At 44.2% G+C, this 13685-nt stretch overlaps 1 protein-coding gene across 3 annotated transcripts in view; it reads left to right on the plus strand.

Annotated features, from left to right (window-relative positions):
* immp2l (inner mitochondrial membrane peptidase subunit 2) overlaps window positions 1–13685 on the plus strand; it is a 215565-nt gene that overhangs the window by 189095 nt on the left and 12785 nt on the right. The window lies entirely within an intron of this gene.

The raw sequence follows: 13685 nt of genomic DNA on the forward strand, positions 1-13685 counted from the left end.
TCAAACCGTGTGGTTTAGGCAGCAAAGGCATTAAAAGCATTAAAACCGCCTGTTAGATTGAGCTGGTTTGGTTTAAACCACAGCTGGGCTTCAGTCTTACGTGGGTTCATTATTATTTACTCTTAGCTGCTTTTTATTGTGTTTTCACCAACTGTGGGTTGGGTCTGATTAGAAATGGGCCTTTCTTATAAGCTTTGTCACACGATAAAAACCGCTGCCATGCTGTTATTAATTACACCTTTAATTTTTTTTCTTATGCCATGAAGTCTTTCAATAAAAACTGCAGTTACACTGAGTCAGTGCACAAACAGTTGGAGCAGTTTCCTCCTCTTGATGATTCACTGCTGAATTATCTTTAAAGTTTATGTCTTGAGACAGTTGGCCTATTCTTAGTTCTCCTTCAAATGGACTCGGTCAAATTTCCGCCCCCACGCCTGTCAATCACCTTGACGAGCTGTCATCTGCTCTGAAGCCGAGGCCAGCAGAGTCCATTAAGCCTCCACATTAGCTGAAGAATGAGACAAGCAATGCAATTAAACACCAACACTGCTCCACTGGGCTATTTTTTTCTGTCCTTCCTCTGATACTCGGAAAAGCAGCAGAGCCAATGGTAAATAGGTAAACAGCCCCCCCCCCCTTTTTTTCCCAATAAAAATGCACATAAAGATGTCTCATGGTCCCAGTAATGATAAGATTTTATGTCTCATTTTTATATTTCTTCATGTTTTTGCTTTGTCTTTGCACATCACAGTATTTTAGAGAAGGTTTGACCAAAGAGAGCTAAAATTACGCCCCAAAATGTGCTCGTATTACACCAATTTATCTGTTGTTTATTTAATTTTTTTACTGCTCACCTGGGCTCAGGTGCAGCAGCCTAAGCAGAGCAGCCCAGACTTGCCTCTTCCCAGTCACCTCCGCCAGCTTATCCACAGCAACACCGAGGCGTTACCAGGTCAGCCGAGAGACATAATCTGTCAAGTGTGTCCTGTGCCAACCCCAGGACCACCTCCTAACTCGACATGCCCAAACCACCACCAGAGCTGGCTCCTCTGTAGCATCTCTACTCTGAGTCTCTCCCAAATGATTGAACTCCTTGTTAAGATGTATGTGTCCTACTGCGCAAGTGTCCAGTGGGGGTGGGGCATGGCTACGCGCAGGCGGGAAAGGGGGTGGAGAAGTTTGGAGGGTCCGTTTTTTCTGTGGTTGTACAAAAGAAGGCGACCATTAAAGTTGGAGTTACTATGCCAGTTGTGTGATTATTGGAGTACCACTCCTCACCCCGTCTCTAAGGAGAGCCCAGCTACCCTTCAGAGGAAGCTGATTTGCGCCAATTCAATCTCTGTTGTAACTTTATCGCAGATTTTTGTTTGATAACAGCATTTTGGTTATTTTGTAAGTGATTTAAGTGTTAGCCACATGTTTAGTGAGAGCTGTTAATTATAGATTTAATTTTCTGCTAAAATTGAGCATTTAAAAGGTATTTCATTAGAAAACTGCGTTTCCCAGAATCCTTTGTGGTAGATGAAAGTTACTCAGGTTTTAGCTAGCAAGGAAAGTTTCGGGAAGCCATTATATGTTGCTCTGATGTCGAGCAGTTTATTTGTTGTACATTCCCCTTTTTGAAGCCTTATATAAAGACTCGTTTCTACAATTCGTGTCCGATCCATTTTTTGGCTAAGTGGATTCGCCACAATAATCTCGTTCTTTCGGTCAGAGCTGAGTTGAGCACAGGTGAGGGTGGGGACATAGATCAACCGCTAAATCAACAACTTTGCTTTCACTCTCAGCTCTCGTCAGCACAACAGCCCGGCACAGCTTACGTATCGTTGCAGCCACTTCACCAATCCATCTGTCGATTTCTCGCTCCCCACAAGACCCAGAGATGCCTAAACTCCTCCACCCAGAGTGGGCACTCCACCCATTTGCAGTTGAGAACCAGGCCTCAGACTTGGAGGTGCTAATTCTCATTCATGCCGCTTCACACTCAACTGCTACCCACTCCAGTGCGATCTAGAGGCCACCACCTGATGAAGCCAACAGAACCAACATTGAGGCAGTTAAACAGCTGCTTGGTCCCTGGAGTGAATGATTCACCCTGGGTCCCTAAAGGCTCTGGATGTTGTCGGCTGTCTTGGTTGACACGCCGCTACAACATTGCGTGGAGATCTGGGATGGTGGTTCCCATCTTTAAGAAGGGAGACCAGTTGGACCTTCCCAGATCCCCCTGTAGTGGGGGGATCCAAACGAGGGTTTATTTGATTTTAGATTTATTTTGGTTCAACTTTCAGCCCCTGTTAATTAAAGTAATCTTAAGAGGTTTGTTTATGGTTAATAATTATTTTATTATTTCTTTGAAGATGAGTTTTCTGCAGGTAGGGCAATGCTGAATTTTGAAAGTTCCTCCCCCAACATGATGGGAATTTATTATGGCTTTCTTATCTTTTGGAAAATTGCTGCAGGACTCCTCGATGAGAGCTTATAATGTGCTTGTGTTTCTTAATTTACTCCTGTTAAAGGACCATGGTATACCACTACTGATGATAACAGAGATATCGGTGTGAATGAGCCTCCTCCTGTTATTAAAATTAGAATTTCATGTCTGGTTTCTGAACACCAAGATCCAGATGGCCAAAATTGAAAAGCTGGAAAAGTCCACATTAAGTCGCCACCTAGAGTCAAGAAGTTTATGTTGTTCATGAGAAGAGAAGATCGGGTGGAGCATCGTAGCACCAAAGCTAATGAATTATTTACTTACCCCGATCACGAGCACGAGTATTGACTGAACAGAATGAGATCCATGGTGTTTAAAACATTTGAGGTGATTTGATAGGATAGGATGCCTCCTGTTTCAGCATAGGAAGAGATCAGGATACACATTTGATTGGATGGAAAAATAATGGCACTTAAACCTAAAATGTGGCATCTGCTTTAAAATGGACAGACAGCTATGAAGCATGTTACAAATGTAAAAGGTGGTCAGTAAAGTCTCATTTTTGAGCTTCTACTTCAGCATTTTGACCAACACCATGTTCGTGATTGGTTCTCTGTCAGAGTAAAGCCAATCTCACCATTCTGCACTTCCTGCAACAAGGACAGTGAGCATGGTGACTTTTAGTTGTAAATTTGCCCTTTAACCTCGAGTGTCTTCCAAACATATGAGGGTGTTGGTTGTTTGGTCCATAAAGGTTCATCTGCTGTTTAAACTGCTGAAGGACTCGTGAGCTTTCTATGTGCAAATGAAAGACTTCTTTCCCGTATGAAGACATTATTTAAGGTGTTATTGTGTGAATCGCTTGGTTGGAGCTGGAGCGACTCTTCATGTCAGTGCTTCCTGCTGGAAGGAGACCTTTAAAGCTTTAACAGACAAATAAACTTTATTGATGTGCTGCTATTAATTCAGATCCGCCGATTCTCCTGCAGCAGGCCACAGGTCGCACTTTGTGTGTCCTGACAGCACCAACGGGAGATTTACGAGCAGCGTGGGCTGTTCGGGGGCGAGTCTGTGAAGCTGTTGTTTCTATGTGGCGGGCGTTTCTGGGCTCAGCTGTGATTCATGCTGACCTGATAGGGTGGTACGGGCTGAGCGTCATCAGCGCCGCCTCTGATATGAAACCCATCACAGGCTGGTTAATTATTCATCCCATCACCAGCAGGTGACCTGTAATTTGCACAGAGGCGTCTGACTCCAACAGCTGCCAGGTTGAATCACATGACGATGGCGTGTTATGATACGTGAACGCGGCGGTACGATCTGCCACTTCCTCTCAGTGTCTGGCGCGCTGCTGCAGGGTCTCGCTATGGTGTTTGCTGGTTGCCAGGCTGGCGCGTGCTGCCTGTCAGAGCGCGGTCGCTTTCTGTGTCACAGTTAGCTGATGTGACCTGATGCATCATGTGGGTGCTGCATGTGTGATGTTACCATCTGAATCAGGAGATGGAGATGATATACACGCTGGATGATTTTAGCAGTACTGTGCAGTACGACAGTTTGAGAAGTCTGCCAAAACCTTTGATCGATACTCTGATCATCACACGAGCTAAAGATCGTCCTCTTTTGTGTTTACGCTGATTCATTTTAATTCTTCGTCGACAGCTTTACTTTATTTGGTACATTAAACAGCCAATCACATGGCAGCAACCTCAAAGCAGATGGACTACAGCAGCAGAAGACCACACTGAGACCGCTGCTGTCGGCTAAGAACAGGAAACAGGAAACAGTTCACACGATCCCATAATGGAAACACGTTGCGTGCGAGCTTCAGATAGTAGGAGCAGAGTTTGGTTTAAACAGCATGAAAGCTTGGCTCCATCCTGCCCCTCGTCAACAGGTCAGGCTGCTGCTGGTGTGATGGTGTGGGGATATCTTCCTGGTACACACCGGGGCGCTCAGAACTCCACAGCCTACCCGAGTGTTGTTGCTGACCATGTGCATCCCTCCTCCTCCTTCTGATGGATAACACACCGCGCCGCAGACTATCTTGTGCATAGAACATAACGATGAGTTCCCTGTACCCACATTACTTCCACAGGCACAGATCTCAGTCCAGTAGAGCAGCGGTCCCCAACCCCTGGGCCAAAGACCGGTACTGGTCCGTGAGTTGTTTGGTACCGAGTTGAGGCTCGGGTGTGAAATTTTAGTTTTTCAGGGTTTTTATCGTTAACTCAGTTTCCCTGGGTCTTTTCCCGTGTGTTATGAATAAATCTTATAATAATCTCACCTTAAAGGTCGGTCCGTGAAAACATTGTTGGACATAAACCGGCAAAAAAGGTTGGTGACCGCTGCAGTAGAGCGCCTTTAAGATGTGATTTTATGGGAGATTTTCATTATCAGTGACTGTGTGACGTCATCACGGACCAAAATCTCTGAGGAATGCTTCCTTGTTGAATCTGCAACATCACGAATTAAAGCAGCTCTGAAAGAGGAGAATCAACTGCAGAATGACAAAGGAGCTCAGCAACTTTGCTTTTATAATGAGAATGCAACGAGCTGAGAACTGCAGCGCAGACGAGTCACAGTCGTCGGTGCAGACGGACTCTGATAGGTCGAAATATGTTTGCAGTTATCAGCAAACCTTTGCCGGTCTGTCTGTGAGTAGAGACCGGTTCCAGCCAGCCAACCCGTGCTGTCACCTTGTAATCGGAAGTGGGCGCCCAGGTCGAGTACACCTGGGATAGGTCACCAGTGTATTGCAGTGCTAACAGAGAGAAACAACCATTTATGTTTACATAACATCTACAGTGAAGTTAGAATCGGTAAATATTCTGAAAGCACGTCTAATTATCAGTATTTATTTGTATGAAATATTGTTCAGAGCTGCATGAATTTAGCACCAGCTTTCAGAGTTCATATGTTTTTATCAGAAGTACTTCCAGAAAGAGCTAATCCTGTGTCTCTGGCAGCTTTAGTACTCGGTTTGATCTTTACACAGGACAGTTCAGGAATCCATACATGCTGAGACCCACCTGTAAATCTCTCAGTGCACATATTTCCATCCAATTATGCTGAGCCGTGTCTGTAGTGTCTGACAGCCGATGTCAGAAATCATAGAGCAGACACGCGGACTCGTTAGGAGGGAAAATTAGTGGAAAACTTTATTAGCACTGGAATTTCCCTGCATGAACAGATGGAGATGTAATGATCGTTATCGACGTGTCCGGTCCAAACACCTAATCATCTGAACTGGCCTTGAGGAGCGCAGGCAGCAGGTTTACCTGACCGTGTGGATCTCTCAGCAGCTGTCCACCTCGGCCTCATTAAACTCCTCCCAACCTCTGCTGTAACATCCATCAGCTGCTGTTAACACTGATGGAAGGAGGTGTGTGTGTGTCACAGTAAAAATGTGACTGTGTGTGAGTGGAACATCTCCCTCATCATCTTAGTGACGCACACCAGCCCTCTGTGGAGAAGAGCCGGTGAAAAATCCACTGCTGTGTTCACACAGTGATGATGAGGCAGTTTGTAGCATCTGGAAGCTCTTCGAGGCGTCTGTGGCGTCACTCTGCGCTCTTTTTGTCATTTCTCTGTGGATAAGTACATTTGGGGCGAGTGTGTCCTGTCCATCTCAGGTTAGTCTGGGGACACGCCGGAAGACTTCTGAAGCTCTGTTATTAAAAAAAACTAAGTGGATCACAGGCTTGTTGGAGCTGTGTGTGAGTCACAAAGCCAAAATATGAGATATTTTAGATGAGGATGAGATCATTTTGAGCATGAATGGACTCTGTGATCATGCTTTTCTCAAGCAGTTGTGTGATTGTTTGGTACATATGATTCTTTTCTGACTTTGTGTCTCAGTTACCAGGTAAATTGGACGGTCTGAGTCAGATCTCTTTATTTTGGGTGCCTGTTTTCTCTCTTCGAGTTTCCACCACTAAAACTTACTCCAGGAAACTTTGGAGCAACTCACTCCCACAGCAGGAACCAGGATGTCATGCTGGGTGGAGTTGTTCATTCTGTGAGATGAGGCAGTTACCCCACGAACACACTGGACACAGCTGCCTGTCCAGTAAGTGGTGCAGAGGGTGTCAGCATGATCCATGATGGATAACAGCTTGTTCAGCAACAGAAGTGTCCGGTTTGCAGCCAATCAAAGAGCCCGCCTTCCTCATCAGTTTGTTCAGTCTGTCGGTGTTACCAGCTCAGATGCCCCCCCTCCTTCCCCCCAGCAGACCACAGCAAGATATACCCCACAGACACAGTCATTCTCCACCACCCTAGGGTGCATGTCTGATTTTGACCTCAGGACTTCCAGGCCATACTCGGCACAGATGTTCCTGTACACTATGCCGGCCACTTGGTTATGGCGTTCCATGTATGCCTTGCCTGCTAGCATCTTGCACCCTGCTGTTATGTGCTGGATTGTCTCTGGGGCATCTTTACACAGCCTGCACCTGGGGTCTTGCCTGGTGTGATAGACCCCAGCCTCTATGGATCTTGTGCTCAGAGCTTGTTCTTGTGCTGCCATGATTAGTGCCTCTGTGCTGTCTTTCAGTCCAGCTTTGTCCAGCCACTGGTAGGACTTCTGGATGTCAGCCACCTCTATCTGCCGGTGGTACATACCGTGCAGGGGCCTGTCCTTCCATGATGGCTCCTCTCCTTCCTCCTCTTTCTTGAGTTTCTGTTGTCTGAGGTATTCACTGAGCCCTCGGTCGGTTGTGGGCATCTTCCTGATGTACTCGTGGATGTTGTCTCATCTTCAACAGTGGTACTGACACTTATCAGTTCCCGGCCTCATTCCTTCCATTTATTATACAGTCTCAGGGTGCTGGGTCTGGGTTACAGCTTTCCTAGCGACCTCTTCATGGTTCCCATTTGCCTGCGGGATCCCCAGGTACTTGTATCTGTCCTCGATGTCTGCGATGTTGCCTTCTGGTAGTTTGAGCGCCTCGGTTTTGACTACTTTCCCTCTCTTTGTTATTATCCGACTACACGTCTCCAGTCTGAGTATCATTGCTGTATATCCTGCCGGTGTGGATGATGTGATGTCTCGCTCACTCTTGGCATACAGCTTGATGTCATCCATGTAGAGGAGGTGGCTGACAACTGCTCCACTCCGTAGTCTGAGGGGGTTCAGGCTTACGGAGAACGACAGTGGGGACAGGGCATCACCTTGGTAGATGATCCTCGGGGATCAGGACTGTCTGGTCTTCAGTTAGCACCCATTGATGAGACGTTAGTAGAAATGCTAGTAGATGAGAGACACCCAGAATGACCTGATGTCCCCCCCCCCCCCCCCCTTGCTGTAGCATTTGTGTTGTACATTGTCGATCTCCAGCTCTGAGAGCAGTTCCTTCTTCTGAAAGTTGGAGCTACTTGTTGTCTAGCTGGATGCGGGGTATTGAAGATTCCACATCCTCTTCATGTAACCCCTTCATCACAAGCATGAATGTCAGGGTAACCTTGAGCTTTTATGATTTCTTTGAAATGTTCCAGTGTGGAAGGATTGCACAAGATTTACACCAGATTTAAACACGTTAGCAACCATCTCTGAACCATTTCTAAACAATTGCAGATTTCAAGATCATCAGTTCAACAACTGTATGTTAGTGCAAGTTATTTAGGTGTGTCACTGCTTTACTGAGGTCTGTAAGAAGACCCAAACTGTTCATCTCAGGTTTGAGGAAATTGGTTAGGATGTTAAGGAACCACCGAGGCTCAAGCCTTCCATGATGGCCCCGCCCCTCCCTGAGCCTGGTTCTTCCTGTTAAAAGGGAGTTTTTCCTTCCCACTGTCGCCAAAGTGCTTGCTCATAGGGGTCATATGATTGTTGGGTTTTCTCTGTAGGGTCTACCTTACAATATAAAGCACCTTGAGGCGTTTGTGGTTTGGTGCTGTATAAGTAAAATTGAATTGAACTGGAAACTGCTGGAACACCTGCATCAACAGTGAGGCCAGTTTTGCATCTCCATTGACTGAGAGGGTGCCAACAAAGACAGAAGCTACAAAATCAAAACTTTTGCAGTTGTCCATGTACGGTTTTCAGACATGACCAAGACTGAGCTATGTGGCCACAAAGACAAGAAGTATGTTTGGAGGAGTAAATATGAGACTTTCAACCTAAGAACAGTGCAACAGCTGTCAAACATGGTGGCGGTAGTATCTGCCAGTGGTCCTGGTACATTAGCCACAGTGGATGGAATAATGAATCTAAATTCTTCAACTTCTCAAATCAACAGCTAGATGGCTGAAACGTGGACAGTTTAGTGACAGTTTTCCAATTCTGCTACGAAGAGTGGAAAAATATGAGACTGGATTATGCCGGGATGATGTTAATGGGTACCAAAAACGTCTGGTTGAGGAGCAACTTGCTAAGAGTTATTTAACCATATATTAGTGGGCATATATGTATATATCTGAGCCTATATGTATACCTTTGACCCGTGGGGATCAGAGAAAACCCCCAAACAGTTTTTCTTAAAGTCATTAAAGATGTATGCTGTACAATCTTTCCACTCTGGAAAAAGACCAGTTCAAAGGTATCATGAAAGCCCAGGATCACCCTGACGCTCGTGCTCGTTATGAGTGGATGGAGACTTGGATGGATGGTGTTAAATGTGCTTGAGAAATCAAAAGCAATCCTCACCATGCAGCCGTTACTATCCACAGTGCATTCTCTGCAGCATGGAGACTGTTGCAGCATCCCCCCCAGATTTGGTCCGTACACAAACTACATAATACACCACATGATGCATACATGACAAACTACAACACACAGCTGTAACAACAGGATCTGTCAAACACGTACTCATAACATGAGAAGACTTCCACATGACTCTATATGTTACGCTTTTACTCAAAGAGCTCAAAGCCAGTGCAGTAAGCTCCGTCAGTTCTGAGAGATTCTTATGCAGCATTTATCCAGTTATATGTATATTTATAAAATGCATGTTCTTCGTCTCTCTGGGAGAGCCTTTGTAGCAGTAAAATACCTTTTACATTATGCATATTATTTTCTTTTGTAATCCGGAAAGACCTCAAAGAAAACCAGACACCGACAGATATGAAAGTAAGTTTACTTGTGAAGCACTTTAACTGTAAAAGCTCAGTCGGTGTAGCTGCGAGTGCTTCTAATGCAGCATTTTCCCAAACTGGGATTATTAAGACGCAGCTTTCTCTAGGTTTTCTATGAAATTCTGCTCAAAGGCACTAAAGATATTAAAAACAGATTGGGAGGCCACAGCTCTGCTGCTAATTTCGCTGTGGAGATAACATCAAGGTCGCACCTTTTTACTCACTTGAAAGGTGCACGTGGAGAACGCACTAATTGATGTAGAAGCACGGCGGGCATGTTAATGGAAAAAAGGTTAATTAGAAAATTTACATTTCATCAAAAAATAACTGCTGGGACGGATTTTTAAACCACAAATGATGATGATTTCTTTTTCTTGTAGCTCTGATTCATCACCACAGCACACCAAGCTGAGTCGAATGAAAGACTAAATGCAGTAAACTCAATTGTCCTTGGTTCTTTAAAGATTTCATACTCATTCCTTGTCAAATGTAGCAGAGAATTGGTGTCATATAAACTGCAACCTTTTTATTTCTGCAAAAAGGTCCCAGCTTGTTTTCTCTTATTTCTTTTCCTTTGCGAGTCAGTAAATTCAGCTGCTATGGCTAAATCAATATTTATGTATCCAAGGCCTCTTTGGTCAGCCTGCAGGACCAACCTACACACACACACACACACACATGCGTGAGGAATTGCAGACAAATTTCCATTTAAAAAGTCACTGAGGCTATAATTCACAATGTTCCCAAGCTGGATGATAAATCAGGGCTGGAACAGCCTCGTAACAGTCCAGAGGGATGATGAAGGGCGTCGGACCTTCTCCTCATAAACGCGACGAGCTAACTGAAGCGGCTGCAGGACGAGATGAGCACCGCCCCCCTCCACCACCTCTGTTAGGCTGAATCCTCTGATCAGATCTTTGTTTGAGCGATAAGGTGACGGAGGGAAGTGACGCTGCAGGAGATGATTTGGAGGCTGATGATTAAGGATAATGAAATGAAGGCGATAATTTGATCCACCGTCAATGAAAACGTTAACGGCTATTCTCTCCTGATTTTCATCTTCTTTTTTTTGTCTTCCCACATGAACACTTTGATCAGTTTACCGCTGGAGATCATTTTGTGAGCTCCTGTTTGGTTTCCAGAAACTGTTAAGATTAAAAGCACAATACAAAAAGTCTGAAACATGCTAAAAGCAGAAAATGCACTTGTGATTGTAGCCATTCCCCAACTCTCTGTGAATGGGACTCATGGCCATTGATCAGTGGTTGTTGATCAATGGTCATGAGAATTTGCATAATTAAGATTAAGGAACTGACCTCCCAGCCCATTGCTCCTTCAGTGGGCTGGTTTCACTCATTATGCAAATGTCCTGTTTATAAGATTGAAACCTGCAGTCAGCTGAGCCTGAAGAAGTCACTTGGATGAGTGATGAAATGTTTCTCCCACAAAACGCTACGTCCAGATGAACAGAATCAACTTTTGGAGATATACCAGCAACACCACTAACATTAGCTAATGCTACAGTTAGAGACCGTAACACAATCAAAATGATTCCAACCGTGTGCAAACAACTTGCATCCATGTTACCTTTGAAGATGAGGACCAGGTCTCAGACAACTCGCAGTCAGCTGCAGTCGTCAGAGTGACTTTAGTGCATCACTAAGGCAATGAAATGATGATAAGACACAGCAATTATCAGTTTACAGTTGTTCTGGTGTGAACCAAAAACACATCTCGATCAGGTTTCAAATGAACTCCAGAGCAGTTTGTTTATGTTGTGAATGTGATCCAACCTCAATCCAACACAGCTACCAGGTGTATGCTGCAATTTGAGCTAAGCGCCCTCCTGTAGTTGGGTGTGTTTTGCAATCTGAGATACAACAGGTACCATATATGTGCAGAGTACACAAACGGTAAGTGTGGAATAGCAGCTAGCAGTAGAATTAATGCAATCTGGCCACTCCGGTCTTTAAGTGATGACGTATGAATCCTGCTTCCAGCCCATACTACCCTACGTTTATTAAGGCTGTTGTGTTTTTAACATGTTTTAATGTTTTGTATCTTTTTCTATTTAATCTGAACAAGCCCCTCAAAACAGTCAGTGATCACTGTCGGCTTCTCTCAGTTTTTATCATCGCTCTTCATTTTAAAGCTCAGTTTTTAAACCCTTATGATGTAACTCCAGCCCATGCAGCAGTATATGAATGACTAACCTCATATTGTGGATGGATTATCTCAGTTGTTCTCCTGACTGAAGTTTGGTCCATTTACAGCATCCTGCCATGCGATTGCATTTGTCTCTAACCATCAGGAACCCTCACGTTAACTTTTATCCAGTGGAAAAAAGTTGGTGTTCATCCTGCAGGCTTCAGTGTGTTTATGCTAACATAGCTGTGTCGCTAGCGATCACGTAGCAGATCAGCTACTGATTGGAAGGTTGGTTGTTCGATCCTTGGCTTCCCCAGTCTGCATGCCAAATTATCCTTGGGCAAGTTTCTAACCCCAAGTTGTGTGAATGTTGGTTAGATTGCACTTGAATATAGAAGTGCTTGTATGAGTGTGAATGAGTGTATACAGCACTTTGAGTACTCTGGGAGAGTAGAAAAGCGCCATGTAAGAATCAGTCCATTTACCACATCATTATATACCAGCTAGCCAAACTTCAGTAACCCTACAAACGTCACTGCTGTTTAGTTTTCTGTCTTCATTTATGTTGGAAGTGATAACAGAGCTGTACGTTTTAATTTATTCAGAAACCTCTCACTCAGAACATGCTATATCATGTTTAGGTGGAAGCTAGCGAGCTAACTTCCGCTAACTTCTAACTCTGTTAAACTTCATAAATCCTGTTTTCATGGATGCCTGGATGTTAAACTTAATTGTTACACCTGGTAAAGCAGAATGCTGATCATTTTATTTATTATGTAACTCTCAGCGATGGTGCAGTGTTCGTTTGACTTTGGACCCAGAAACGGCTAATGACGTCAGACTTAAAGAGCGGATAAGTGGACTAAACATTCTCATTTGGTTTAAAGAGACTTGCTTGGTTCACTTGTTGTTTTTGTCAGTTTTGGGAAAAAACTACAGGAAAAGGCTGAAGTTTGCAACCTCATCATCTGATTCAGAGTAAATGAACTTTAAGTGTGAAAGTGTGAGTGACTGCAGTCAGTCCAAGTTGGACAGCTTGCCTCCATCCAGGCAGCCTGTATAGTTGCCTTGTGAGTAGTTGTCATTATATTTTTACTGTATTGTGACTGAAAAAAATAACATCATGCAGGCTACAGTTAGCCCGCTAGCTTTGTTCCTAGTCATTCCTAGTCCTAGTCAGTTCTGTTTTTGAGTCGGGTCGTCATAGATATCCAAAGTTAAATCAAAGAATAAAGCTGGGTGTGATAAAATATAAATATATAACTGAAATAACTAACTGACCCTAAACTGAACTGAAAACAAACAGTGGAAATTACAAAACCATCATAATTCTGGTGAACATTTCTTTCTTTTATTATCACTGCCATCAATACTTGGAACCTGATTTATTTCATGCATCAGTAAAAATGGGTGTAGTTGCTGTCATCGCTGCAGTTTAACAGTAATAATTTTCCAATGCTGGTGTTGCATTAAATGTAATGCTGCCTGAAGTCTGAATATAAATGGCGACATTTGATTTTGTTGTATTTCTGTGTTTGAATTGAGGAGTTTAATTGTGGTCCTCTCAGCATGAGTGGAGCCATCATGGTTCACTGTGGTCACAAAGAGATGGACATAGAAACATTACTCAGGTCGGCTGCGGAGTTTAAATTATGCTCAGTTGGGACCCAGGAAAAACTCTCCTGCAGTCAGTGCACAGCCAGCCTGAACTGCTGATACAGGCGGGATGGAGCCATGCTTTCATGTTGTTCACGTCATACTCTGATCCTACCGTCCAAATGTCGCCGCAGAAATCGAGACTCAAAAGATGTTTCAATGCTTTTCTATTTTGCAGTTCTGGTGAGACTCTGAAATGCAGCTTTAGGCTGGCAGCAGCGACACCCAGTGTGGACTTCTGCCTCAAAGTTCAACATGTTGTGCACTCACAGATGCTCTTCTGCAGGCTTTGGTTGTTATTTGACCTACCGCTGCCTTTCTGTCAGCTTGAACCAATCTGGGCACTCTCCTCTGACCCCTGACATTAGCAAGGCAC

This window comes from Astatotilapia calliptera, chromosome 7, assembly GCF_964374335.1.
Source record: "Astatotilapia calliptera chromosome 7, fAstCal68.1, whole genome shotgun sequence".
Classification (NCBI taxonomy): domain Eukaryota; kingdom Metazoa; phylum Chordata; class Actinopteri; order Cichliformes; family Cichlidae; genus Astatotilapia; species Astatotilapia calliptera.